We start from the raw sequence: 26,180 nt of genomic DNA on the forward strand, positions 1-26,180 counted from the left end.
TCCAAGTCAATCTGAACTTCACACCATCACAACCAATATTCTTTCTGATATTCCTACCATAAAATGCATCTCACCTTTTATTCACTTATCCTTTCATTTTTCCTAATCCTACAAACAAACATTTAACAGTTTTGTCTCACAACTTGACGATAAACTGTTTGCTAATGTTTAAATAAGTAATATTTTCTAAGATTATAAAGCTATACAGCCAGTTAATCAATACCATGTGAATTTCTTTTTTTGATGCTATTAAGATGTTTAACTATTCCATTTGACTGGTTCTAACAATTTGTAGTTTTGTTATGTTTCATACCATATGTCCTCACAAATATGTTCACGAGTTCTGACAAAAATTGCACATCTTTGTTATGAGTAAGTTGGCAGCAACCCTTTTGTACCAAAATTTTTACTTAAGAATATAATAGTCTTGATGAATCCATCTTTCAAAAATAATTTCAATATACTTGGATCATATAATTTCCTACTCAGTAACTCATTTTTCAGAGCATTTAAATCCACACCCGTCTTTTCCCATTTTCATCAAATGTGTTAATACTAACTATGAGTACCATAGGCATGATAACTCTCATGCCAATTTAAACACACAAATCTACTTATCCACATTTAACCCCTTCGCTGCTATGCCTTTCCCCCCATGTGCTAAGCATTTTTTTGGCTATTTGGAGTAGTTCGCGCTTCGGCCCATGTAACCTTTTGACCACATAAGGAATCCACGCCAAATTTGCATCTTTTTCTTCCAACATCATGGGGATTCTAAAGGTACCCAGGGTTGGTGGATTCCCCTGAAGGGGACCCAGAAATTAGCCTAAATACAGCTACATTTTGGGTTTGTTGGGAAAAATGGGAAAAAAGTGCTGCAAATGAAAGCATCTGGGTTTTTCCTTGCAAATGATATCAAAAAAGGGTTTATGGGGCTGAAATCACCATTTTCCCAGAGTTTAGGGAATGACATATTTTTGTCAGAAAACCAACATTTTTCGCACAGTTTTGGCCTTTTTCTGGGACATAGCCTGTTTTTGGTATTTTTTGTGCTTTTAAACTCCTTCCAGTTAATGGTAGAAATTGGTCGAAAAGCAATCATGGATCCTGAAAAGCTATACATTTTAGTAACCTAGACAACATTCTGAATTCAGCAAGGGGTCCTTTGTGTCTTTCCTTCAAGGTTTCTTTATAGAAATGAACAGTTAAATATAGGAAAAATTGAAAATTAGTAAAGAAAAGCAGCCTTTTGTGTGAACGTTATCACCTGTAACTTCTTCTAAGTATGACAGCTCTTTGGAAGCAATATACTATTACATCCAAGGGACCTTACTGGCTGTGGGATATTTAGGACTTGTAGGTTCACCAAGAACCCGACGAACCCAGAGCCAAAAACCTGAGCAGCAACTTGCAATGGTTTTTTATTATGTACCGGGTATATAGCAATTATTCTGGGAAAATGTATACATGGAAAAAACGGTATGAAAGACACCTATGTATTTCTGAAATGGGAACCAAATATAGAGTTTAGAAACAGTAGATATTTTTCACATTTACGAAATTGGAAATACTCATACTAGCATGAGAATAATCTGACATTTTTCAAAAGGACTTCTTTTTTACTCATTGTCTTTCATTTGGAAAGCAGAAATGCATTGAAAGTCAATAGGTAATACCTATTGCTTTAAAAATCTGAAATACACTAAATCTCCCAATAAAAATGGTACCTCACTTGTGTGGGTAGACATAGTGTCCGTGACAGGACACGGCGCAAAAAGCAACGTGGACAGACCACAATTTCACAGTAAAAAATATCCCTTTTTTGACAAAGTGCCTAGCTGTAGCTTATGAACCCTAGCTCTGCTGGCACCTAGGAAAACCTAGCAAACCTATACGCTTTTGAAAACTAGACAGCAAGGGGAATCTAGGATGGGGTGACTTGCCTGCCTCTCACCAGGTTCTGTTACCCAGAATCCCTTACAAACCTAAAAAATTGCTTAAAAAACACATTTTCCTCACATTTCTGTGGTGGAAAGTTCTGGAATCTGCGTGGATCCACAAATTTCAACCCACCCTGCATTCCCCAAAAACCTCTGAGAAAAATGGTGCCTCCCTTGTTTGGGTAGGCCTAGTGCCCACAACAGGAAACGGCGCAAAACGATACGTGGACACACCACTATTTTAGAGTGCAAAATTGCCCTTTTTTGGCCAAGGGTCTAGCTGTAGTTCTTTAACCCTAGCTCTGCCGGCACCTAGGGGAACCTAGCAAACTTATACATTTCTCAAAACTAGACACCTGGGGGATTCCAGGGAGGTATGTCTTGCGTGGATACTCCAACGTTTCCTTACTCAGAATCCCCCGCAAACCTCAAATTTAGGTGTGGGAAAGTTGAGGCTTCAGCGGGCTGACACAAATTTCCTACCACCCAGCGTACCCCGGCTTCTCCCGATAACAATGGTGCCTCACTCGTATGGTAGTCCCAAGTACACGCGGCAGACAAGAGCCCAAAAGGTATTGAGGCAACACAAAATTGCCTATCTCAAACCTACCTGGTTTTGCAAGGGGGGTCACCTGGGGTTTTGGCCCCGTGCTTGGGTGCCATCTAGGGAAACCTACCAAACCCACACATTTCTGAAAACTAAACACCCCGGGTATTCCACGCAGTTATGGCTTGCATGGATCCCCCAATGTTTCCCAACCCAGAATCCCATGCAAACCTCAAATTTAGTTAAGAAAAATCAAATTTTTTGTCACACAAAAACAGAAATAATCAAAAAGTAGCTTTAGCACAAAGACCTATATACTCCGACACAATACCACTCACTTGCGAGAAGCAGCTAGACTTACCACCACCTACTCTGCACAGACACAGTAAGGATCGAGAATATCCCACTAAAAAATAAAAATAAAATTACACATAAGACAATGCAAAACATATCACAAAGAATGTCATGCTCAGAACACTAACAAATATGCTGCCATTATGACACCACTTACATACAAATTCATTCATGCATGACAATAATACTCATTTGGAGTAAACACAACAAAAATGTTTTTCTTACCAAATAAATGCAATTACGCAAAACTGCAGAACAACTGCTGCCGAAACCGCAAACAAAAATCAAAAGCGTAACACTAGAATAAAATAAAATAATGCACCAGTCTACACACAATCCACCTACCGAGCTAAGGGGTAGGTGGGCCTAACAGTATAAATAAAATATTCACCCCCGTAAAAGGGAAGCAACCTTTGCCCAGGAGGCCACTCCTCAACACCAAAATTAAAAAATCCCTGGTCTCTAGTGGCTTCTGCCACCTGGGCATAAAAACATACTGCTTATCTGCCACCCAAAGAGGCAGAAGTGGCCCCAATCATTCTCCCACAAAGGAGAGCGACCCTGGCCCAAGGGCCCGCTCCCCAACATAACAAAAAACAATCCCTGGTGGCCTAGTAGTCATATAAAACCAAATCCGCCGATCGCCCCCCCCCAACGGCCAAACTAATGCTCCCCAAAGGAGAGGGACCCTTGCCCAAGGGACCACTCCCCACAAATTAATCCCTGGTGGTCTAGTGGGCCACTAAATAAACAATGGTGAGATCTGCCCCCCTAGGAGGACGCAGACAGACAAAAACATTTCCCCCAAGGGGGAGTGACCCTTGTCCGAGGGGCCACTCTCCACAAAATAATCCCTGGTGGTCTAGTGGGCCACTAAAAAAATAAATATGGTGAAATCTGCCCCCCAGTAGGCAGACAGCCAAAGAAAATGCCCCAAGGGGAGCAACTCTTCCCAAAGGGGCCGCTCCCCCAAAAAAATGGCCATTAAAAAAAATAATAATAATCCCTGGTGGCTCAGTGGGCACCTATAAACAAAAATATTAAAATGCACCCAGATCTGCACCCCCAAGGGGGGCAGAACAAAGTACAAACGTTGCTCCCCCAAGGGGAGTGACCCTTGCCCAAGGGGCCGCTCCCCAAAACAAAATGGCCCTTTAAAAAAAAAAACTGCACTCCTGCTGCACTATCGCGCCCCAGTGGTGATCGTGCAGAGGGAATGCTTTTTTAAAAGACATCGGAGGAAAGGAAAACCCTTCCTTTCCTGCAATGCCTTTTTAAAAGTACCCACCACCCGCCCAGAGTAGAAACTCATCTCCTCGTTCACCGATGCACTGGATGCAAATGGCTTCCAGCGCATTGGGAATTCCTCAATGACGTCAGCGCACCTCGCGCGCTGACATAATTGATGATGCGGAAGGTGGGTGGGGGTAGGCAGGGGAAGGGCTTCCCCTGCCAATCCCCGGTGGGGGCAGATAGATCGGCAGCCCACGGGGGAGCGCCAGCGCTTCCCCCGTGGGTGGGTGCTAGGATGACCAGGAGCTGTCCTGAGCACATGCCCACCGTAGCTCTGGGCGGCTTCCTGCCGTCCTGGGCATGGAAGGGGTTAAATAACCTTTTTTTGGTCAAGGTACTCTCCAGGTGACCTTTGTGTAGCAGCTTAAACAAACCTCTTCTCACTCCTCTCAATGCCACAAAATGCTGAGTTCAATCACAGTATGTAGGTCACTTCTTCCTTTACTTTCCAAACATCCCACCAGTCTTTCATAGTATCCATCTTTGAAGGCCATCCATTTACCAGAAAATCCTTGGGTAACAGCCAATATTCATTTTGAACCTACAATCATCTTTCTTTGGTAATGAAGTTACTCAGCTTCTCGAACATACTAAACAGTTGATTGAACTCCATCACTCGTTAGCTTTCCACTTTTTAAATTGTAATATAAGCATACATATACAGAAAAGTGTGTATACGTCAACTAAAACATAGTGAGTATCCAGAACAGTGAGTTATACATCTGTGAGTTACAATATGTTTGAGATGTGTGCCTTGATGAGTAGGAAATTATGCAATAAAGGGGACACTTATTTAACATATATCTGTGGTGACTTAATTCTGAGGTGAAATTCTGCCCCATGAACTGCATTGGGGCTGCATTGGAGCTTCATATGATCACAATCCTTCTCTGACTGGCTAACATGATCACAACATTTATTTATACTCAACTAACAGCTTTTCTATATGATAACAAATGACATAAATGCAGGCAATCTGTTTTTTGTCAATCTCACTGCACAGGCATATCTATTTTTAAAATATTAGATGATGTTCATTTTATCATGGACAAAAGGGGGGTTAGTTTATTAGTTCTCCTTGATCTAATTGCAGGTTTTAATTCCATAGACCATTCTGAAATAACCTGCTTGCTTGACCTTTGCATGGACATCCAAAATGCTGTACTCCAATGGTAGTCCATATTCCGCATAAGTGTAAGTTATCTAGTAAAGATGGGAAAATTCAACTCTACTACTGTCTCATTTGTCTATTGTGTCACTCAAGGATCTATCTTAGCTTCTTCTCTATTCAACATTTACATATTTACATGGAACCACTAACTATGTGGCTTAAAGAAAATAACATCCCTGTTCATCAATATGTTGATGATACAGAGATTTATTTGGGGATATGCTTGTTGTATGCTATAGAAAGTCTAAAAGCCTGTCATTAGGATCTTCATTCTTGGATTTCCCTGAACTTTCTGTCTTTCATTTCCGGAAAAACTGAATTTTTCTTCCCTCACTGATCAATCAACATCACAGAGCAACTGGCTCTCCATACTGCATTCCATTGGTTTCTCTCCCACCTCTGTTAGTGAAGTGAAGTCATTTGGCATATGATTAGATAGTCTGCTTAACTTGTTGGCACATTTGACCCACACAGCTGCTGCTGCAAGAGCTATTCTATACTTCTTAAAAAAATGGAAGCCCTTTCTTCAAACATGAGATTTTACTTTGGCAGGCCACTCACTTGTGGTGCCTTGTATTGACTGTGGCAAATCAATACTGATTGTTTAATAACAGCCAAGATTTCTTCATGACTCATTTAAAATCTATGATGGAGAGAGAGGATTAAAAGTTCAAGAACTTCCTTCAGCAAACCAATCATTCTCCCTGGTAGAATCTACATTCTCGATCTCATTACCTGAAGAAATTACATGTACCAGGGTTTGTCTAGCCTTATGGAAAAAATGTTGTATGCACCTTTTTCAAAGCTAACAAACTTTAGTCTTGCTAGATTTCTCATTAGGCTTTTGTTGCCTCTTTCCTCGTCTACTCACTTTTTTCTTCTTCCTCATCATCACTCTTTTTGACTATATCTTTCAGTCTTTTGTATACTTTGGTTGTCTGCTTTATGCAGTTGCCTTTCAACAATCTCTGACTTATCACCACCATTAAGCGATTGGTTACTTTTATGTCCCGTACTAGCCTTTCGATTAATCTCTAACAATGTTTCCTTTCCTTATGGAACTTCAGAACTTGTCACCTTGTCAAATCTATCTTATTTTCCGCCGCTTTCCCTTGAGGGACTCGATCGCCTGTTGGATCGAATAAAGTCGGCCTCACCTTTGGACCCTTGTCCTCAACAGACTCTGAAAGAGTGTAGGCACACTCTTCTTGAAGTAATGAATGGTGCCTTGGATCAAGGTATCTTCCCGTCGCTATGGAAAAAGGCCATAGTGAAGCCCCTTCTGAAGACCCCACCCTGGACCCAGAACAGCTTAAGAACTTTAGGCCCATTTCCCTGTTGCCTGCCCCGCAAAGATGCTCAAATCACACCTGAATTCACATCTATCGACATTTCTGGATTCCTCTGGGTTCCTAGATAGTTCCCAGCACGGATTCAGAAGGGCCCATAGTACGGAATCCGCACTCACTATGGTCGTGAATAACATCCGTCTGAAGGTGGATTCGGGCCAAACCACTGTGTTGGTACTACTTGACCTCACAGCAGCGTTTGATACCCTGTCTCCCTCTACGTTAACATCGCGTTTGAGGGAGGCAGGAATTGCGGGCTCGGCTCTGAGCCTTCTGTACTCTTTTTTACATCTGAGAGAGCAGAGAGTCATGCTAGGAGAGTTCCTCTCCTCTGCCAAATCCTTGCAGTATGGGGTGCCACAGGGGTCGGCCTTGAGTCCGACCCTATTCAACATGTAAATGTAAATGTAAATGTGTTTCGATTTATATAGCGCACTTTAACCCAGGGGTCCCAAGGCGCTTGCTTAGGGAACCCGTCCTGGTATTCCCCTGTGAGATATCCCGGCCGGGTATCCACAAGGCGAAAGCCAGGCATCCCGCCACGAGGGGCCGTAGTGGAGATTAAGCAAGCTATTGCCCAGTGTCGCAGAGTGTGACCCCGTGAGTCGAGTAGGCACCGGAGCGAGAATTGTCGACTCCGTGGAATTTTTGAGCCCGAGACCCGCCGAGGCGGGGAATCGAACCCTGGTCCACGGCCGATCTCAGCTTCCGGGTCTGCCGCCTCTAACCACTGAGCCACGCTTCTCCACTATGTGGCCCCCCTTGTGAGGTTAGTAAAATCACAGGGGATGGAGGTCGTGTCATACGCCGATGACACCCAAATCATGGTGCCCCTGGCTCATTCTGTCACCACTTCCGCCGTCAACTTTAGGACTTGCATGCAGACAGTCTCGGACTGGATGATCCAAAACTCCCTAAAGTTGAATGGCGATAAAATAGAGATCCTGGTCTTAGGCAAGGACCAGGACATCTGGTCTAGTGAGTGGTGGCCTTCATCTTTGGGAACTTGTCCATCTCCCTCCCAATCGGCCAGAAATCTCGGCGTTATATTTGACACATCATTGTCCATGACTCTTCAGGTCAATCGTACAGTGGCCACCTGCTGGGGAGTCATCAAGATTCTTAAAAGAATCTTGCACTATCTTTCTCCCCAAGCACGTAAGCAGACTGTGATGGCCCTGGTGGGTTCCAGGTTGGATTACTGCAACACACTTTATGCAGACTCCAACAAGGGACTCATTCAGCGTCTTCAGGTGGTTCAGAACGCGGCCGCGCGATATGTCCTAGCTCTACCTAAAATATCCTCTGCTACAATGGCCAGAAAGAGTTTGCATTGGCTTCCTATACAACAAAGGATCTCTTTCAAGATCTTGTGTCTGGCCTTTAGAGCTCTCTCGACTGATTCTCTTAACCCCCTGGGTTCCCTGCTAACTCGCCATCTGCCCAGCAGAACCCTCAGATCATCGGAGAAGAATCTGTTGGTGGTTCCCCGTGTTAGGAAGGTTCGTTGGGGCAGCAGAGCATTTTCCATTGTTGCCCCCAGGTTGTAGAACTCACTGCCATTGGAGATTAAAGCCCTACTGTCCCTGTCCCTTTTTAAAAAAGCGCTTAAAACTTGGTTCTTTATCAAGGCCTACCAGTAACGGAGATTATTTGCACCAGCTAGTTTCTCTTTGGTTAGGCGCCTTGACGCCCATGGGGCTTAGTTGCACTATACAAATCTGTTTTCATTTCATTTCATTTCACCTTAATTTCTCTTCATTAGCACACCTTAAATAAATCAAGTTCTGATTTGCATGAGTTCCCCTTTTAAAATTCTATGTTTGTTTTTTATTTTATTTTTCATTTATTTATAGTTACTTGTAACTAACTCTCTTCTTCTAATTGCTGACTTGATGTAAAGCGTGCTGGCACTGTTAGGTAATGCTGCAATGAAAGAGAATGCAAATAAACAAAATGGAGCTGGGAGCAAGTCATTTAAATTTAAATGGAAAATGCCATAATTACTTAGGAGTTTATTACGAGTACAGTGGTCCATAGGACCTCCGTACTCATGGTACGACCACTGTCACACTGCAGGCCCTCCCACAGTATTAGAAGAGTGGCGGTCAGACTGCCTCAAGACCGCTTCAACCGCTGGGGAACTAGGATCCTGCGGTGGTCACTCATCGGTCTGGAACCACATTATGCTACTGGTGCTGCTGCAGCACCACCAAGCCTGTCATGAAAAGGGTGGCAGAGAGGCAACTAAGGGGGCCCTAACAAGGCCAGTGGCACTCCTGGCCTGGTGGTGCATACAGAGGGGCACACACCCTGTTATTGCACCCCCAGTTCTTGCACGGTGTGGCACGCATGCCAAACCATGTAGGAACTTGCAGTCTGCGCTCTCACAGCAGTGGTCTGCATGTTAGGCACTCCTATAAGCCTAATAGACCGCTGCCGTCAGACAGCCCCTGCACCACCTTCCCAATCAGGATTACACTTGTAATCGGGCTGGCGAGGGCACCACAGCTTGGACATTCCTCCAGCGGACGGTGTGGTGCCTCGATCGTTGGAGGCCCACCAAACTCGTAATAAGGCCTGTGGTGGTCTATGTATTGCTGCATTTCACATTTGTATGGTCCCTCCTTTCTATTACTTATGACATATAGTGTTGGGATTGGTATGTCCCTCTATAAAGTGTTATTCTGTAATGGAATGTTTGGGTACAGTGGATTAGAACATCAGCTTCAGCTGGTGCTGATCCTCTGGGCCCTTTAGACCTTTGTATTAACTACTGAAATAAACCTTTCTTCTCAACTAATTGATGGAGGTCTACATCTTCACATTTGGCGACTGACTTTGGGATCAGTACCTGACCTGTCCTGCTGCGAGACCGGGATTTGTCCTGCTATGACTACGCTTTCCTGGATTGGTCTTTCGCTTCTTGTTCCATTGACGTACTGTCCTTTACATTTGTCCCTAAATGGGCCCAGAGATCGTTTTTTTAGGATCTCCTCTTCCATTTATTTCTGCCTGTTCAAGGCTGAGTGCTTCAAGCATTACGCTATTTCAACTCTTAAGGCACTTGTGCTTGTGTATGTCTTCAGTTTGCTTTTGAACTTATTTTTTATGTGAGCACTGTCTCATGCTCTGATTTACTGGGCCTGCGTGTTTTTCTCCCTACGTGCGTTTCCTCGCACACTCCAAAGACCTTGAATTTGTGCATTATTTTTTAATAGGGAAACCTGTTGGTGAATTCGGCCTGTCTATTGTCCATTTGAGACTTGCATTATTTGAAGCTTGTGCGAGCAATGTTCAACACACGCAACCAGTTGAGCGTGCTTAGATTCCTCCACGCGTGCCTTCCTGCACTCTAGTTTCCCTAGACACACCATTTGATGCAATAAACCTTGGTTGTCCAGGTAACCAACCAATTCAACCATTTCCCTCAGTTCTTCCAGCCGTGGGATACCGCTCCGGCGCTGCGCAACCAAGCAATCAGAGATTTCAGTTCTCTTCCTTATCGTGCCGTTAGATATCGATCCAACAACAACAAGGGTTTTGGCTAAAGCGCAGTAAGGCTTCGCCAAGATATCAATAAACAAACAAAATACCAGTACTGCGCAACAAATACAATAACTAACAAGGAAAATGAGTTACAAATCTCTCATTTCCACAGACCACTCTTTCAGTCAAAATGTTATTAAATCAAATGAGTTTATTTTAAATTTTTCACTTATTTTTTGAGAAAAGATTTTTAAGTATTTATAAAAGACGACAAAATAAATATTAGGCTTTGACTTAGTCCAACATATTTATCATGAATAAAATTGGGGGAGCTGTCCTATCGTCAATGTGGAACTACCGCTGGTTACCATACCTTTTCTAAGACTATCAAGAGTAAGCACAGCGAAAACAGTGTGAGAAATACAACTATCTAATAGACAGGGAATCCTGACTGTGTATGGGTTCTGTATTCTTGAACACTTCTCGTCAGAACAAAGAGAAATTACCATAATATGCTGTTTTTGAGGAAATTTACCATGATGTACTGATTTATGATTACCATTTTACATTGAAGACCTGAAGAAGTCTCATTGTAGAGACGAAACGCGTTGGCTGGCTAAGAAGGAAATCCATTTGTGTTCTTGGATTTTTTTTGTGTTGAAACACTATAATAAAGAACCTGAACAAGAAATTCTGCAAGAATTCGGACCTTTTTTTCACAAGATTGTGCATCTTTATATGTACTGTGGACATTTGAGACTATAAAGACAATACTTTTTGGATGGGTGCTGATTTCCTATTATACATTACTCTCAACAAACATAGTGATTGTGAAACGGCTGTACATAACATGATTTGGGCATATAGAGCCACTCCTCACTCTGTTTCAGGTTCCATTCCCTTTGAGTTGATGAGGGGCAGAAAAGTTTCATCCTCTCTATGTCCCTTTTGGAAACTCAATATTTTTGATATACATTGTTCTGTTCCCTCTGAATCCTCCAAAGCCAAAATTACTTCTGACAATTCCAATCGTCTTAGATATGATAAACTTTGTCAATCTGGTAAACGTAGAGCCATTAAGTTTATTGTAGGCGACTTAGTCAGAGTCAAAGATGCTTTGTTGCTTCAAAAAGGTAAATCTAAATTCAGACAACCTCACTGCATTACTGAGATTAAGGGCCTTGCTGTTCGTCTTGACAATGGTCAACGGTGGAGTATGTCCCGTCTTGCCAAAGTCACTAATTCTTACTGTGCATCTAACCCACAGTCTTCATCTTCATTTGATGTTAAATTACCGAGGAGCTCTAGGGTTAGAAGAGTTCCAAACAAACTTCATAGTTAGCAACTGTATTTTGTATTAAAGGGGAAGATATGTGGTGTTCTGTGTATTGATGCATTTCAAATTTGTATGGTCCCTCCTTTCTATTACTTATGGCATAGAGTGTTTGGATTGCTATAACTTATATTCCTCTATAAAGTGTTATTCTGTACTGGAATGTTTTGGGACAGTGGATTAGAACATCAGCTTCAGTTGGTGCTGATCCTCTGGGCTTGTTAGACCTTTGTATTAACTACTGAAATAAACCTTTCTTCCCAAATAATTGATGGTAGTCTACATCTTCTCAAGGCCCTTTCTGTTAATTGTATTTATTCTGATTTCTATTCTTTGTCGATCTAATACCTAAAGCTCCCCACTCCCTGCGCTGGGGTCTTCAGAACTGTTGCTTTCATTAATTGTGTTGAAACTGAAAAAAAGCAGAGCTATTAGAAACAGGGCAATTGGGTAATTATTCCATATTCCCAACACTTTTTTAATGCCGTAAGCTCCTCCTGCACAATGCATCTCTTTTAAAGAAAAGCTCGCTATTTATTTGTTGCAGCTAACATGGCTGTAACCACTAGTTGGTGCCAGGTGCTGGTGTTGCTCTGTTTTGTCTATGCCTGAGGGTTTTTTTTAATACAGAAACAAGTGTTTTTGACATAAAAGGCTGCTTGATATTTGTGGCATGGGCTCTGCAAAAAACGCCTATGTGCCTGACTGCAGAAAGACCATTAGTAAGGAGACAAGTGTATACTAAACTAAGAAATAATGGCAAATAGAGGCGTAAAGAAAGTCAGTGCCTGTCAATAGTCTTGCTTGTGTACATTTTTTTTATATTTTTTCAGCCTACAGCTAGGCCTATGCAAAAAGATTAATTGATGGACAGAATGCAGAACAATATCATACATTCACCCCAGTACAGAGATTTGGGCCTAAATCCATCGTTTTTTTGCTCACTATGCCATTCCAGTTTTGACCCAGGCATATGCAAATCAGTCTTGACCCTGCGCCAATGGGAACAGTCCAGCCCGATCTGCCAAGCTAGGTCCTCCCTGAACTGGAAACAAGCATCTTAGGACCAGTTTCGGGCTTTCAGCACTCATCAGCCAGGATAGCTTGACTCCAGTGGCATGGAGAGCATGGGACCCACATCTGGGCATACCTGTCCCTTTCGGGGTGACAAATGCAAATGCAAAAAGAACAATTGATGGACAGAATGCCGAACAATGTCATACAGTCACCCCAGTACAGAGATCTGGGCCTAAATCCAGTGTTTTTTTGCTCACCATGCCATTCCAGTTTGGACCCAGATCTTTGTACATGGTCAAGACTGATTTGCATATGGCTGGGTCCAAACTGGAATGGCATGGTGAGCAAAAGAAACGATGTATTTAGGTCCAGTTCTCTGTACTGGGGTGAATGTATGACATTGTTGTGCAATCTGTCCATCAATTGTTCTTTTTACAGCTAGGCCTAGACAAAATGTGAATTATGCTGGCTTAATTTGCGTAATTTTGGGAATCACTTGAATTTCCTGAAACTATGCCGTCAGGTCACTTCGCGTAATTACATGCCATTAGCAGAACATCTCTAAAAAGAACGCATCATTTTCTGGAAAACTTTGCCGAGAACACATGGGAGCAACAGAACCCAAATTGCTAATATTTGTGGTGCTATGTCTTTGCGCCAATAATTACATAGCATATTGACGGATTTGCAATTTCATGTACTTTTACGAAATATTGCACTCCCTCTTCTGCAGTAAGCAAAGAATTTAGGAGGACATTGAGTCTGCCTGTCTCAATATGTTCGCTCATTTAGTAAGGACAGTGACGAGGAATGGAGGGAAGGTGGTATAACATTTCCCACTGTTCTCTATTCCAACTTCTTTTAGTAGTATTTTTTGTATGTCGTGTAAGCTGAAAATCTCACTAGCTCAACGCTAATCATAGTTAGTTGATAATGATTTATTTACTTTTACGTAAAATGAGATATCACGGTATCTTCAGTTGGAGAAGTTGTACCTAATGTCTTCGGTTTGAGCTGTTTTATTTACGCATTCTGAATGAGTAAGCCCCAGTCTTAGAATGCTTCATTTTTAATATTGATTTTGTTCGATGCCTTTCAAATGAGGAAACATGTCTTAGATATGAATTCGCATGAACTCCATTTGACTAGTATATACATTGATGTTGCAAGAAAAGTGCAGTGCATCAAAATCAGTCCTCTGCTCTAATTACCCACAAGTTTATTTTCCTGAAAGTCCTTTTGGGAAGAGGCATTTCCTTTCACTAAACATTTTTTGTTGTTTAACATCGGAAAAGACTTCCATATAGGACTTCTGCCAGCTTAACTGTTTTATTTTCTGGGCACCCCTGACAATTCGGATGCTATCATGGGGGAAGTACTATATGGTAATGTTTTGCCACTGAAACCTAGGATGCGGCTGATTCTGCAAAAAAAATGCCTGAAGCAGAATATGCGCAGCTGTGCTGGGACTTCTATTTAAGTCATTAGAATATGTATTATTTAAAAGATTCATTCGAAATTTCCCAGGTGGCCGGATTTCTTGCAGGTTATACACTTATGCCTTTCCTTAACCCCTTCAACAGTTGCTGAAAAATATGACTTTCTTTTTTGGTTTTACTGACTGCCTTACGATGTTACCCTATTTGTTTGTGTCTCTGTGTGAAAACCTGGGACCCGAGGTATCTTCAATCAGGTAGCAAAATATTGATGCAAAATTGTACACCAACTTTTGGCGACTTGCCCAGCAATATTTGTTGTGACTGATATACTAATTACCATAACACGCAAGTACACTAAGATCAAATAATACTCTTTTGACACTATCAGCCTGATTCATCAAGCTAAATTGAGCTCGCAAAGGGCCAGATTCTGAGAATCTGGCCCTTTGCGAGCTCAATTTTTGCATTTGGGATTCATCATCCCAAATGCAAAAATCGCTATTTGCGAAATCGCATATTTGCGAGGAATTGGATTTAAGGAATCTCTATCAGAGATTCCTTAAATGCAATTCATTAACCAATGTGAAATTGCGAATTCGCAATATTTGGTCGCTATTTACCACAAAGTCTGACTTCGTGGTAAATAGCGAAAAATTAGAAATAAGCACTTTAGGGCATTTTTATCTGTTGCATGTTACACACACACATGTCCTTTGGACATGTGTGTGCGCAACACCTGTGTAAATTTGCATTTCAGGGGTGCTACAGGGTGTCCTTTGGACACCCCGGGCACCCTTGAAATCGCTATCTTATTTGCGATTAGCTAATTGCTAATCACAAATAAGGAATACTCCCAATTCATTCCTATGGGCCTTTAGGCCCTTAGGAATGAATGGGGAGTATTCCTTATTTGCGATTAGCAATTTGCTAATCGCAAATAAGGAAGACGTAGGAATCACAATATTTTTTGCAATTCCTACATGAATCCCGTTTTGCAAGTCCTTAATAGCGATTCCTTATGAATCGCTATTAAAGACTCGCAAAACGGGTCTTTGATGAATCTAGCCGTAAATTTCTTGGATATGCTAGGATCCTTCTTGGAAACACCCATATTTTGTATCATGCTTTGTCATCAGACTTAGCTTCAAGGACAATATTATGTTGGGATGAGCGTCTACCATAATATTGTGAGCCCTTGATATTATGTTGGGGATCTCAGTTGGTTTTTCATGGTGAAATGGAGTGAAACTGTTTAGAGAAACCTAAATCATAATTTATTAGTGGTTGCTCTGGCAAATTTTAAAAACCTTCAAGGTGGATAATGTTGGAATACAATTACCCTGACATTCCTTATCCAGCCTTATTCTGTCTTTTGAGATGTACTAATTAGTCACATTATACAATGTGGATTTACAGAAGGTCGCATACATTCTGTCTAATGAATATTTATTAGGCAGGTCTTATTGTGGAGCCTCATGTGAATGCCTTGAAATGCAAACATGGTATCCTGCAAGAGACAGCACACCCCCATTCTTGTATTCACCTTCCAGAAAGGATAGCTTTCTTTTATTAAAAGGGTCCTGTGTTGCTTAAAAGAAAAGGTGCCCCTTCGTAAAATATTTTTCTTCTCAGGAATGACAATGTAGAAGGCACGTAGTGGCTCTTATGCCTCTCTCTGCCCACTCCAAGGCCATAAGTGACGGTTCCGATATGACAGATTCACTTTCGTGAAATAGACACCCAGGGCCTCATTTATAAAAAGTGTTGCATCCCTGTGGAAAAACAGCGATGCAACACTTTTTGTTGTGCCATCCTCGTGACACCATGGATGTGCTGTATTTACACTACTGCGCTCCATGTAGCAAGGATTGCACAGATATGGCAGGAATCCTGACGTATCTAGTGGGGCAGTAGTGATGCATTGCTGGAGTGTGTCGGTAAACTGACACAACTACAGCAATGCGTCATTACACTTAGGGCAAGCTCCATGTAAAAGGCCCTGCATCACTTCTTACAGCTGCTTGAAGCAGGCTCAAGGATTGTGATGCAGTCAAGTCATAGGAGTGGCGCAGTGAAATCTCATAGATTTCACTGCACCACGCCTACGAGGCATTTTTTATGTGGCAATGCCCACCCGCATACAAAATACCTGACACCGGTATAATCTAGCATAGGGCTTTACAAAGTTTTTTAAATAGGGTGCAGTGTTGTGCATTGTTTACACTGCCGTAGCATCACGAAAAAGTGACGCAACAGCAACACAATACCTCAATAAATAAGGGGCTTAATCAACAGGGTATGGTTAGCTGATCAATGATTTGCACCACAACTGCTGTCACAAAACCTTCATACATACTGTTTTGACTGCCAATTAGGAGGGAATGCCCCTTCCTGGCCTTTCCTATTTTAAAATAATTATGGGTCCCATGACCCTTTGTAGAAAGTGTAGTTTTTTTGTTCTGTGGAAAACATTATTTTGTCATGGCAATGATGAAAGTGTTTTGTACGTGAGACTATGTTTTCATGTCAAATTACATTTAGTTTGAAACACCCAAAATATATTGAAATCTTTTATGTTAATGATTGTTTGCAGACCAAAAATATTTTTGGTGATTGTTCAACATATCTAAAATGTAACATTTGTATCAGTGTGCGTTAAGGATGGGAGACATCGTTTACAACAAATGTGATACAATGCATTCCAATACAACGCTTTTGTTACAACAACCGCGTTGTTACATCGCAAACCATTACAACGCAAGTCGTTACAAAAACTTACTGTCGGGCCGTTACAATGACTTGCTGTAGGGGGCAGGAGGTGTTGGATTTAAAATCCAACACCTTTCCTACTGTTGCACAGACTGGAGTTGGAATATTAACTTGTACTATTCCAACATCCAGCACCAGCTACAGCAAGTCGTTGTAAAAACTTGTGCTGTAATGGTATGCGATGTAAAACCTGGGGCCTCATTTATGAGGTTGTGCGTCACTTTTACGCCGCCAGTGCGTCACTTTTTGTGACGCACCAGTGGCGTAAAAAATGCACCTTGTTGCGCCATATATACAAAGTGACGCATCTAGGTAGATGTGTCACTTTGTAAACCCCTGCGCCACAATATACCTGCGCCAGGTATAATGTATGCAAGGGGGGCGTATTGATGCAAGGAAGGGTCGTAGAAGTGACGCAGTGAAATCTATGAGATTTCACTGCGTAACTTTTAGGACGCCGTTGCGTCAAAATCTTGCGCCTGCCTCACAGCAGGCGTGAGACTGACGCAGGCCCTTTCACATGGGCCTTGCCCCATGTGAAAGGACGCATTGTTGGAGTTGCGTCACTTTTTTGACACACTCCAACAATACGTCACTTTTGCGCTTACAGATACAACAGAAATACTGATGTATCTGTAATTCCTTGCGACATGATGCGTAGTTTTTTTGTTCTGTGGAAATCAATATTTTGTCATGGCAATGATGAAAGCGTTTTGTACGTGAGACTATGTTTTCATCTCAAATTACATTTAGTTTGAAACACCCAAAATATATTGAAATCTTTTATGTTAATGATTGTTTGCAGACCAAAAATATTTTTGGTGATCTTTCAACATATCTAAAATGTAACATTTGTATCAGTGTGCGTTAAGGATGGGAGACATCGTTTACAACAAATGTGATACAAAGCATTCCATTACAACGCTTTTGTTACAACAACCGCGTTGCTACATTGCAAACCATTACAACGCAAGTCGTTACAACGACTTGCTGTCGGGCCGTTACAATGACTTGCTGTAGGGGGCAGGAGGTGTTGGATTTAAAATCCAACACCTTTCCTACTGTTGCAGACTGGAGTTGGAATATTAACTTATACTATTCCAACATCCAGCACCTGCTTCAGCAAGTGGTTGTAACAACTTGTGCTGTAATGGTATGTGATGTAACAACGTGGTCCTTGTAACAACTGCGTTGTAATGGCATGCAATATATCACATGCATTGCAACGTCGCATATTCATTAAGGATTACTTCTTAGAATCTTGTGCAAAGTTGAATGAAACCTGCTTTTCTAAAGTGCTGTCAACTGATGCACATGCACTTTGCTATAAAACCTTCCGACTATAAATCAAGTCTTCTTGTACCAGTTCCTTGCTGAATATTGTTGCTTGTGAACAGAACTAACTGTAATGCAGTGCATGCATATTTCTATGAATAAAATGTTTGAAACAAAGAAATGTACAGAGGGAGGGGGCAGCAGCCGACGTTATGTGTCAGGTCGGCATGAATGATTTATTTGAGAAGGAAGGGAGGGGTAGGCGGGGGCCTCTTGGAGGTCACACTTGCTAACAGCAGGAAGGCTACAGCTTGAGGCCGCTTGCTGTCATCAAAAGCGCTGTTGTATTTTCCACACATCTTTTAAGTTATCACTCTGAAGGAATGATAGATATTGTGTACAGCACTATGCACACACAGCCAGGATTGTCACAAAACCAGAGGTTGTCAGTATATTGTTACAAAATAAATTAAGTGCATTTACTGTTCAATGGCAGCGAAGTGATGTCTTTAGGGTCAACAAGGCACTAGCAAGGGGGCGTGGCTTGGCGCCCGGCGAGGACGGCAGCTCTGATGTGAGCGCTCCGGGTCGGCAGGGGTTTTCGCTACTTTTCTCCACTTCCCGGTGCCTGCAAACTTCATTTTCCACGATCGGATGTCAAGAACACCAACGTGCTCTTAAAAGCGGCAGAATTCGAGAGGCAGAATGTCTGCTTTCTTCAGTTTTGTGGTGGACTCGACTCTCTGACAGCCGCGTCCGCCATTTTGGCTCTCCGCCGCGCAAACCACAGCGCACCCGCTCGCAGGTCATGCGTGCCCTTCAACAAGCTCCACTTCACATCAGCTGCTCCGGGTGAGCCATTTTCTACAATTTTACATTAATGCCGCATGTCTTTGAGGAACGCTGCTTCTTAATAAGTTTTACCGGCATTTTTTGAGGATTCATAACATCGGTGGCCATTTTGTATTTCTGAACTTTCCTCACATAATCTGCATACTGCGTATATTGATTTCCCTTCCTTCCTTCCTCACATTGACTCTTTTTTTTTATGGAAAAAAGGGCTATCCCTCGTACTCCCAAGACTCCATGTCGTGTTTTCATTAAAAATTCGAAAGTCTTCTCTGCATTGGCGCATCTCGAGGCCTCTCAAACACTCGTCACTCAGATGTCGCAGTCTAACACGGAGCGGCCTCTCCAACCTCCAGGAAAAGTTACCACAAAACGCCTTAAAAAGGATCCTCCATCCCCGACGGGATCCACATCGGCTGTTTCCATGGAAATGTTACTGGAAGAAATTCGCGCCCTTCGGCCCATCATGGAAGAGACTAATTCTAAGTTGCAGGTTCTTACTGACAACTGGTCTCAGATGGATGCTAGAGTGACTACTGTGGAACATTCTCTGTCATCTCTTCAGGAGTCGTCCTCAAAGGTGTCACACATGCAGACTCAGATTTCCTCTCTCCAAAAACAGGTCGAAGAATTGGAGAACCGAAACAGGCGCAATAACCTTCGACTCTACGGCTTGGCGGAGAATTGTGAGGGGACTGACCCCATCGCATTTTTCAAGTCATTCTTACCCAAGCTTCTTCATCTACCTGAGGGCACAACGCTTAACATCCAGCGCGCACATAGGCTAGGCCGCCTACCTTCTACTCCCTCTCCTTCTTCACGGCCGAGAGGTGTCATCATGTACTTCTTAGAATATACTGACCTGCTCAAAGTCATCTCAGCAGCTCGTGCCTCACCTCGCCTTCAATGGTCAGGTTCCAATCTCTTCTTTGCACAAGATTACGCCAAAACCACAGCCAACCGTTGCAAAGCTTTTTTGGATATGCGACCAGAACTTCGTGCCATTGGAGCCAGATATGGCCTTTTCCATCCTTGTTTATTCAGGGTTACTCATAACAACAAGACGACGACCTACGAGGATCCTGTTCGTCTTCGAAGCTTTCTGAACGCGGCACAAGCATCTGATATGGACTTCACCAGTTCTTCATCAGCTTTCCCTCCTTGACTCTGGCTTGATGTGACTTCGTTGTTTTAATTAATCTGCATGTTTACTGTTTGTTGTTACTTGCAGTACTGTTTGCCGTTCTGGACTCTCCAGCATCTTTAATCTCTATGTTCCCTTTTTGACTCTCCCCTATTTCCTTCCCTCTGTTGGTTGATTAATACGTAATGTTTTTAGCATCTCTGTATACTCCTTCGTCCTTTTACTACTGATCTATTTTCTTTATTTTGTATTCATGTTTACTCCTTATTGTCTTTCCTCCTTTTTCCTTGCAGGTTTCCTGATTTGTATGGCGTTTCCCCCTCCACCTGTTGGTTCGCTTGCATTGGAAGCTCTGCCTCCTCCAGCTGGCGCTCCCCCCTCACTCCTCATTCCTCTCTCTTCGTCCCCTTTCCTTGGTGATCATCCCTACCCGTCTCAACCTTCCATAAGTATGTTTTCCCTCTCCTTCCTGATGCTCGTTTTCCTTTTTGTCTCTTTTTCCTTCTTATTTTCACTGGTTTTTTCTCTTCCACAGGTGTCTTCCTTTCTTGCTTTTCGTCAATTCTTTCATCATCAATTCCCTTTTATAGCTCTCTCTAATTTTTGGATTATCTTCTTATGTTTCTCAAATCAACTGCTCCTACTTATCACTTTTTTACTCTTTCTCCTTCTTCTTCTTTCTTCTATTCACTATACTATTGCATTGCCTTTTCTCAAACTCCCCATTATCTCTGGTTATTCTCCCCCTCTGGGTCCTTCTCACATCTTTTTCTTTTCTACTACTGTTTCCTTTTTTTTTTTATAAATTATGTCTCTGAAAGTAATTACTTGGCATTAATTCTCCTATCAAACGACAGAGAATTTTGACTCACCTTGCACGTCTGAATGTGGATATTGCTTTTTTACAAGAAACCCATTTGTCAGCTGAAGAATATGTCAAATTGAAAAGAAGTTGGGTGGGTGATGTCTACTACTCTCCTGGGGATGGTAAACGCAATGGTGTGGCCATTTTGTGTCATAAGGCTCTCTCTCATTCCTTGTTAGCTCAGGAATCTGACGCTGACGGCCGTTGGACATATGTTAAACTCTCTGTTAAGAATGTTCCAATTTCTCTCCTAAATGTTTATGGCCCTACTACTGGTGACCCTACTTTTTGGTATTCGTTTTCCCAGCACATCTCCAGATTTATTGACGATAACTTTATTTTAGCAGGAGACTGTAACCAACCTCTGGATCCCTTTCTAGATAGAAATTCCAAGGCACACTTCATTCCCACTAAGTCCCATAAATCCTTTTCTCAAACTGTCTCCCAACATAAACTTACTGACGCTTGGCGTCTATGCAATCCGGATCTCCGAGAATTTACTTTTTACTCCCCATGCCATCAATCCCAATCCCGAATCGACTATATTTTTGTTATCCACAACATTGCACAAACCCTCACCCATGCTGAAATTGGCCCGATTCTACTTTCTGACCACACCCCTACTTTAGTTCAACTGGACATTTTACCCAAACCAACTGGTCCTAAACGTTGGCGATTTAACAACTCTCTTCTTTTAGACCCTAAATTTACCACCTCCTTCACTACCTTCTCAGAAGAATTTTTCTCTTTGAATGACAATTCCCCCGTCCCCAAGCACACCATTTGGTACGCCTTTAAGGCGGCAGCGAGAGACTTCATAATTGGCTTTGTGGCAAAAAAACGAAAAGCTGCTCGCAACTTTACAAAGGCTATTCTTCTGGACATTAAGAAATTGGAGCATTCTTACTTTACTTCCCGCTCTCAGGAAGCTCTCACCGTCTTGATTAATGCTAAAATGAAGTTCAACAAAAAATCCACAGACGATGCGTCTTTGTATCTTCTGAAATCAAGTGCCAAGTTTTATGGTGGCAAAAATAAGGCTGGTAAGATCTTAGCTAATTACCTCAAAGTTAAGCGGAATAAGTTAAACATTGAATCAATCTATGATGCTGACTCCACTCTCAAACACACAGACGCAGATATCCTCACTGAATTCTCTACCTTTTACAAGACCCTATACTCTTCTGAAACACAGCCCTCATCTCATTCCCTAGACACTTTCTTTTCTACTATTCAAAAACCAGCCCACTTTCCATTGGACCTCTCTCACTTGGAACTTGACCTGTCCCAACAGGAATTGCTCAAGGCACTCCAAACTCTCCAAAAAGATAAGGCTCCTGGCCCAGACGGCTTCACTGTCGAATTTTTTCTTCATTTTTCAAAGCTTCTTATCCCAAAACTTCATTCCCTCATTGGCACTTTCCTCACTTTGGGTTCCTCCTCAGGCTCTTTTTCAGACGCGCATATTTGCCTCATACCCAAGGAGGGGAAAGATCCTCAATACTGCAAAAACTACAGGCCAATCTCTTTGGTCAATATTGACTATAAAATATTTGCGAAGTCTCTTGCGACCCGTCTCGACCTTCTTCTCCCAGACCTTTTGGGCGAAGAACAATCGGGCTTTGTTAAAGGTCGCTTCATTACTGACAACACTAGACTCCTCTTTAATATTCTTTCTAAATCTCGCCTTTTACCACACCCCCTCACGGCTATTGCCCTGGACGCTGAAAAAGCGTTTGACAGGGTTGAATGGGCCTATCTCTTTCATACCCTCCGTTGGTTTGGCTTTGGTCCTGTTTTCATATCTTTGATTTCACTACTTTACTCCAACCCACGTGCAGCGGTTTGTGCCAATGGTCAAATATCCTCCTTTTTCGATTTGAAACGAGGCGTTCGTCAAGGATGCCCCTTGTCTCCCTTCCTCTTTAATTTGGCCCTAGAACCTTTCCTTTCCAAACTCCGTCAGAACCCCTCCATCCAAGGTTTCCAACTTTCAGAATCCCACATCAAATTAGCCGCATACGCAGATGACATCCTTCTCTTTGTTTCCAATCCCGCTGTTTCCATTCCCGCCTTCCTTACTGAAGTCCGTGCCTATTCCCAAATATCTGGCTATAAACTTAACAACGATAAATGTGAGATCCTTCCCTTAACTAAATTTACATTTAAACCTGATTTTGCAGCCTCTAACTTCACATGGAAGCCCTCTAACATTAAATACCTTGGGATGCACATCACCCCCACCATTCCAGATACTATTTCCCTCTGTATGTCCAAATGCATCCAAAAATTGGCAGATCTCACATCCAAATGGCACCCTCTTTATTTATCCTGGTGGGGTCGCCTTGATACCATTAAAATGATGTTGTCTTCCAGTGTCCTATACACTCTCTCTAACATTCCAGCCCCCATCCCCTCTAAATTTTTCAAAAAGATTAATTCTACTCTAACGTCCTTCCTTTGGAATAAAAAGAAACCTCGAATGTCTCTAATCCGTCTGATCCGTCCTAAATCAGAAGGTGGGGTTAATTTTCCTGATTTTTCTGCTTACCATAAGGCATTCCAATTGTGACAAGCCTCTTTCTGGTTGCAGGACCCTAGCGCTCCCTGTCCTTTATGGACTAAATTTGAACGTCTTCTTCTATCCCCTTTTTCTTTTACCGAATATCTTTCCTTCTCCCGTAAACCCATTTCTATCTCCACCCCTATCCATAAATTTACTGCCAAATTGCTTCTATCCTCTTCTCATTCCCCTCCCACGACCATTGCTGACTTTCTTTCCTCCCCCATCTGGCATAACACTTCCTTACTCATTCGAAATAGACCCTTTTTTGGGAAAACTTGGCATAATAGAGGTTTACGGTGGATTTCCCAACTCTTCTCTAACTCCTCTTTCTTACCTTTCCATACTCTCCGCTCCCTTTATAACTTACCCGCCTCCTTTGCTCGCAATTACCAAGTGCTTAAAGATACAGTCCTAACACAATACAATTCCCTCTCTCAGCTATGCCCTCCCCCCACTTCATCCACTCCCCCTTCCTCACTTCACTCCTTTCTACGTACTATGCCAAAAGCTGCTGCTATCTACAAGTACCTCCACACCAGCGAGTCTCCCAGACTTAAATCCACAGTGGAGGAATGCTGGGAGCACGACTTGTCTGTAACCTGGTCAGTTTCCTTTTGGGATAAAATTTGGACCGAGATTCGTAAATCCTCAAGAGCAGCCACCCTTACACAGACTTTGTTTTTTATTTACAATAGACTTCTCCTCACGCCCTATGACCTCCACAAACGCTTCCCTGATACTCCCCACACATGCTGGTCCTGTTCATCCCCACAAGCTACTTTATTTCACATGTTATTTTTATGCACTCATGTCCACAGTTTTTGGTTACAAGTTTGGGCTCAAATTAATTTAATTTTCCACACCTGTATCCCCTTTTCTCACGCACACGTTTTCATGGGCAGCCTCTCCCCTTGCTGGGATAACGTTGATCTCAAACCTCAGATTGTCGATTTGTTGCTAGCCGCCGCCTTTCAACAAATAACGGTCAACTGGAAGGACTTCTCTAACATTTCCTTCAAGGCGTGGTGGTTTAATGTCTGCCACAATCATAGGCTTGACACTGCTTATGTTTTTCCAGCATCTATGGCTACAAAACGTATGGACTTATGGCTACCTGGTACTCTTTACTTGGACTCCTGCTCTAAACGTTCGTTTCACCCTTCACCCTCACAGCAAGAAGATCCCAAGCCTCCTTAATTGCCTGATGCATTCCGCTTTTTCTTCATTGTATCACTTTTCTTTTTTATTCCTTCCGAATGTTTTTTATGCTTCTCATGTTTACTGCTTAACATAATTTCCCTTTACCTTTTCCCCTTATCTAGTACCCAGATTTACTCTTCTACCACAATTGTTATGTATGATTGTTTATTCTGCTAATAGTCTTTACATTAGTATCCCAATGTATTTTGTTTTGACACCTGGATTTTCTTTTGTCATTACCCAATAAAATTTTCTTGAACTTAAAAACAAGGCACTAGCAAAACAAGACGGCCACAAATGTACTTAATGGGAAAATGCCACCAGCGCCAATCAGCATCATCATGAAGGTAACGTGAGCATTGTCAGGCACAAGATATTGCCCCAGACTAGCTCTTTGGCAACCCTGGAACTGCCTAAGCGACCGCAGACAAGGGCTGATGCATCACAGGTATGTTCCGAGCTATACAGCATGCTGTGAGATATCCAGATTATACAGAAGAAAATCGACTTTGAAAAATGTATCTTTTTTCTTTCTCATCTTGAAAACAAAAATACCACAAAGAGATACAATATATTCTGTTTTAGTATGCCAAATAAATGTCTTCCTTGTCTCATTTGCTATGCTGTAGTAACTCCTTGCTCAATCTTTTTTCTTAACTTCATTTTCCATGAACCTGGAACGGTACAACCATTTTTCTGCAAGCACGGCTTCCCACCCGGTACAACATCCTGTTTTTCTAGCTGTGTGCTCTCTTGCATGTTTCTTTTCTCTGCTTAAGACATGGAGCCTGCTTGGGTGTTCTCAGTGGCATAGCAATAGCCCCACATAACCCGGGCACCATGGGCTTCCTCCAGCATTGTGCGTGGACGATGGGCCCCTGGTCTGAGAGCTCCTGACTGAGCCCTGGTCATGGTGGGCTACCTCCATGTTCCTTGAAGGGGGGCCCCTTAAGTTTTGTCTAGCTAAAATCATCAAAGTGTAGGTTGTTTATTTTACAGCATTTATATGATTGTCATTGCATAGGCCTGAGACAGGATACCATTGAGACATATACCGTATGTGGATATGTTATGTTATGTTATGTTATTTATTTGTTAAAGCGCAACAGCTGCCCCAGCAACGGAGCGTCCCGGCGCTAACCTAACCAGTACCTGAGGAGAAGGGGAAACCAACAGAGGAATTAGATGACAGAGAAGAGATGGGTTTTGAGTTCCTTTCGGAAAGCGATCAGATTGGTTTGGGTACGGTTGTGTGGAGGTAGGGAGTTCCATAGTTTAGCCCCTAAGACTTTGAAGGAACGTCCACCCGTTCTACAGAGCTTAGTTCGGGGGACCATCACGAGGTGTTGTCCCAGTGAGCGCAGGGTGCGCTGGGGAGTGTAGGGCACCAGAAGCGGGGGATAATCAGTGCAATGCAAACACTTATTACTATTATCTGGCACATGAATCAAAGTAAGCATATTCTTTGAGTGGCTTTTGCTTGACATGTACATGGAAAAACAATGGTTCTCTAGGAAGTCATCCTGAAGCACACATTGACCTAATTTTTGGAACTTTGGAACCTTTATTAGCAGTGTAAT

This window comes from Lissotriton vulgaris, chromosome 8, assembly GCF_964263255.1.
Source record: "Lissotriton vulgaris chromosome 8, aLisVul1.2, whole genome shotgun sequence".
Taxonomy (NCBI): Eukaryota; Metazoa; Chordata; class Amphibia; order Caudata; family Salamandridae; genus Lissotriton; species Lissotriton vulgaris.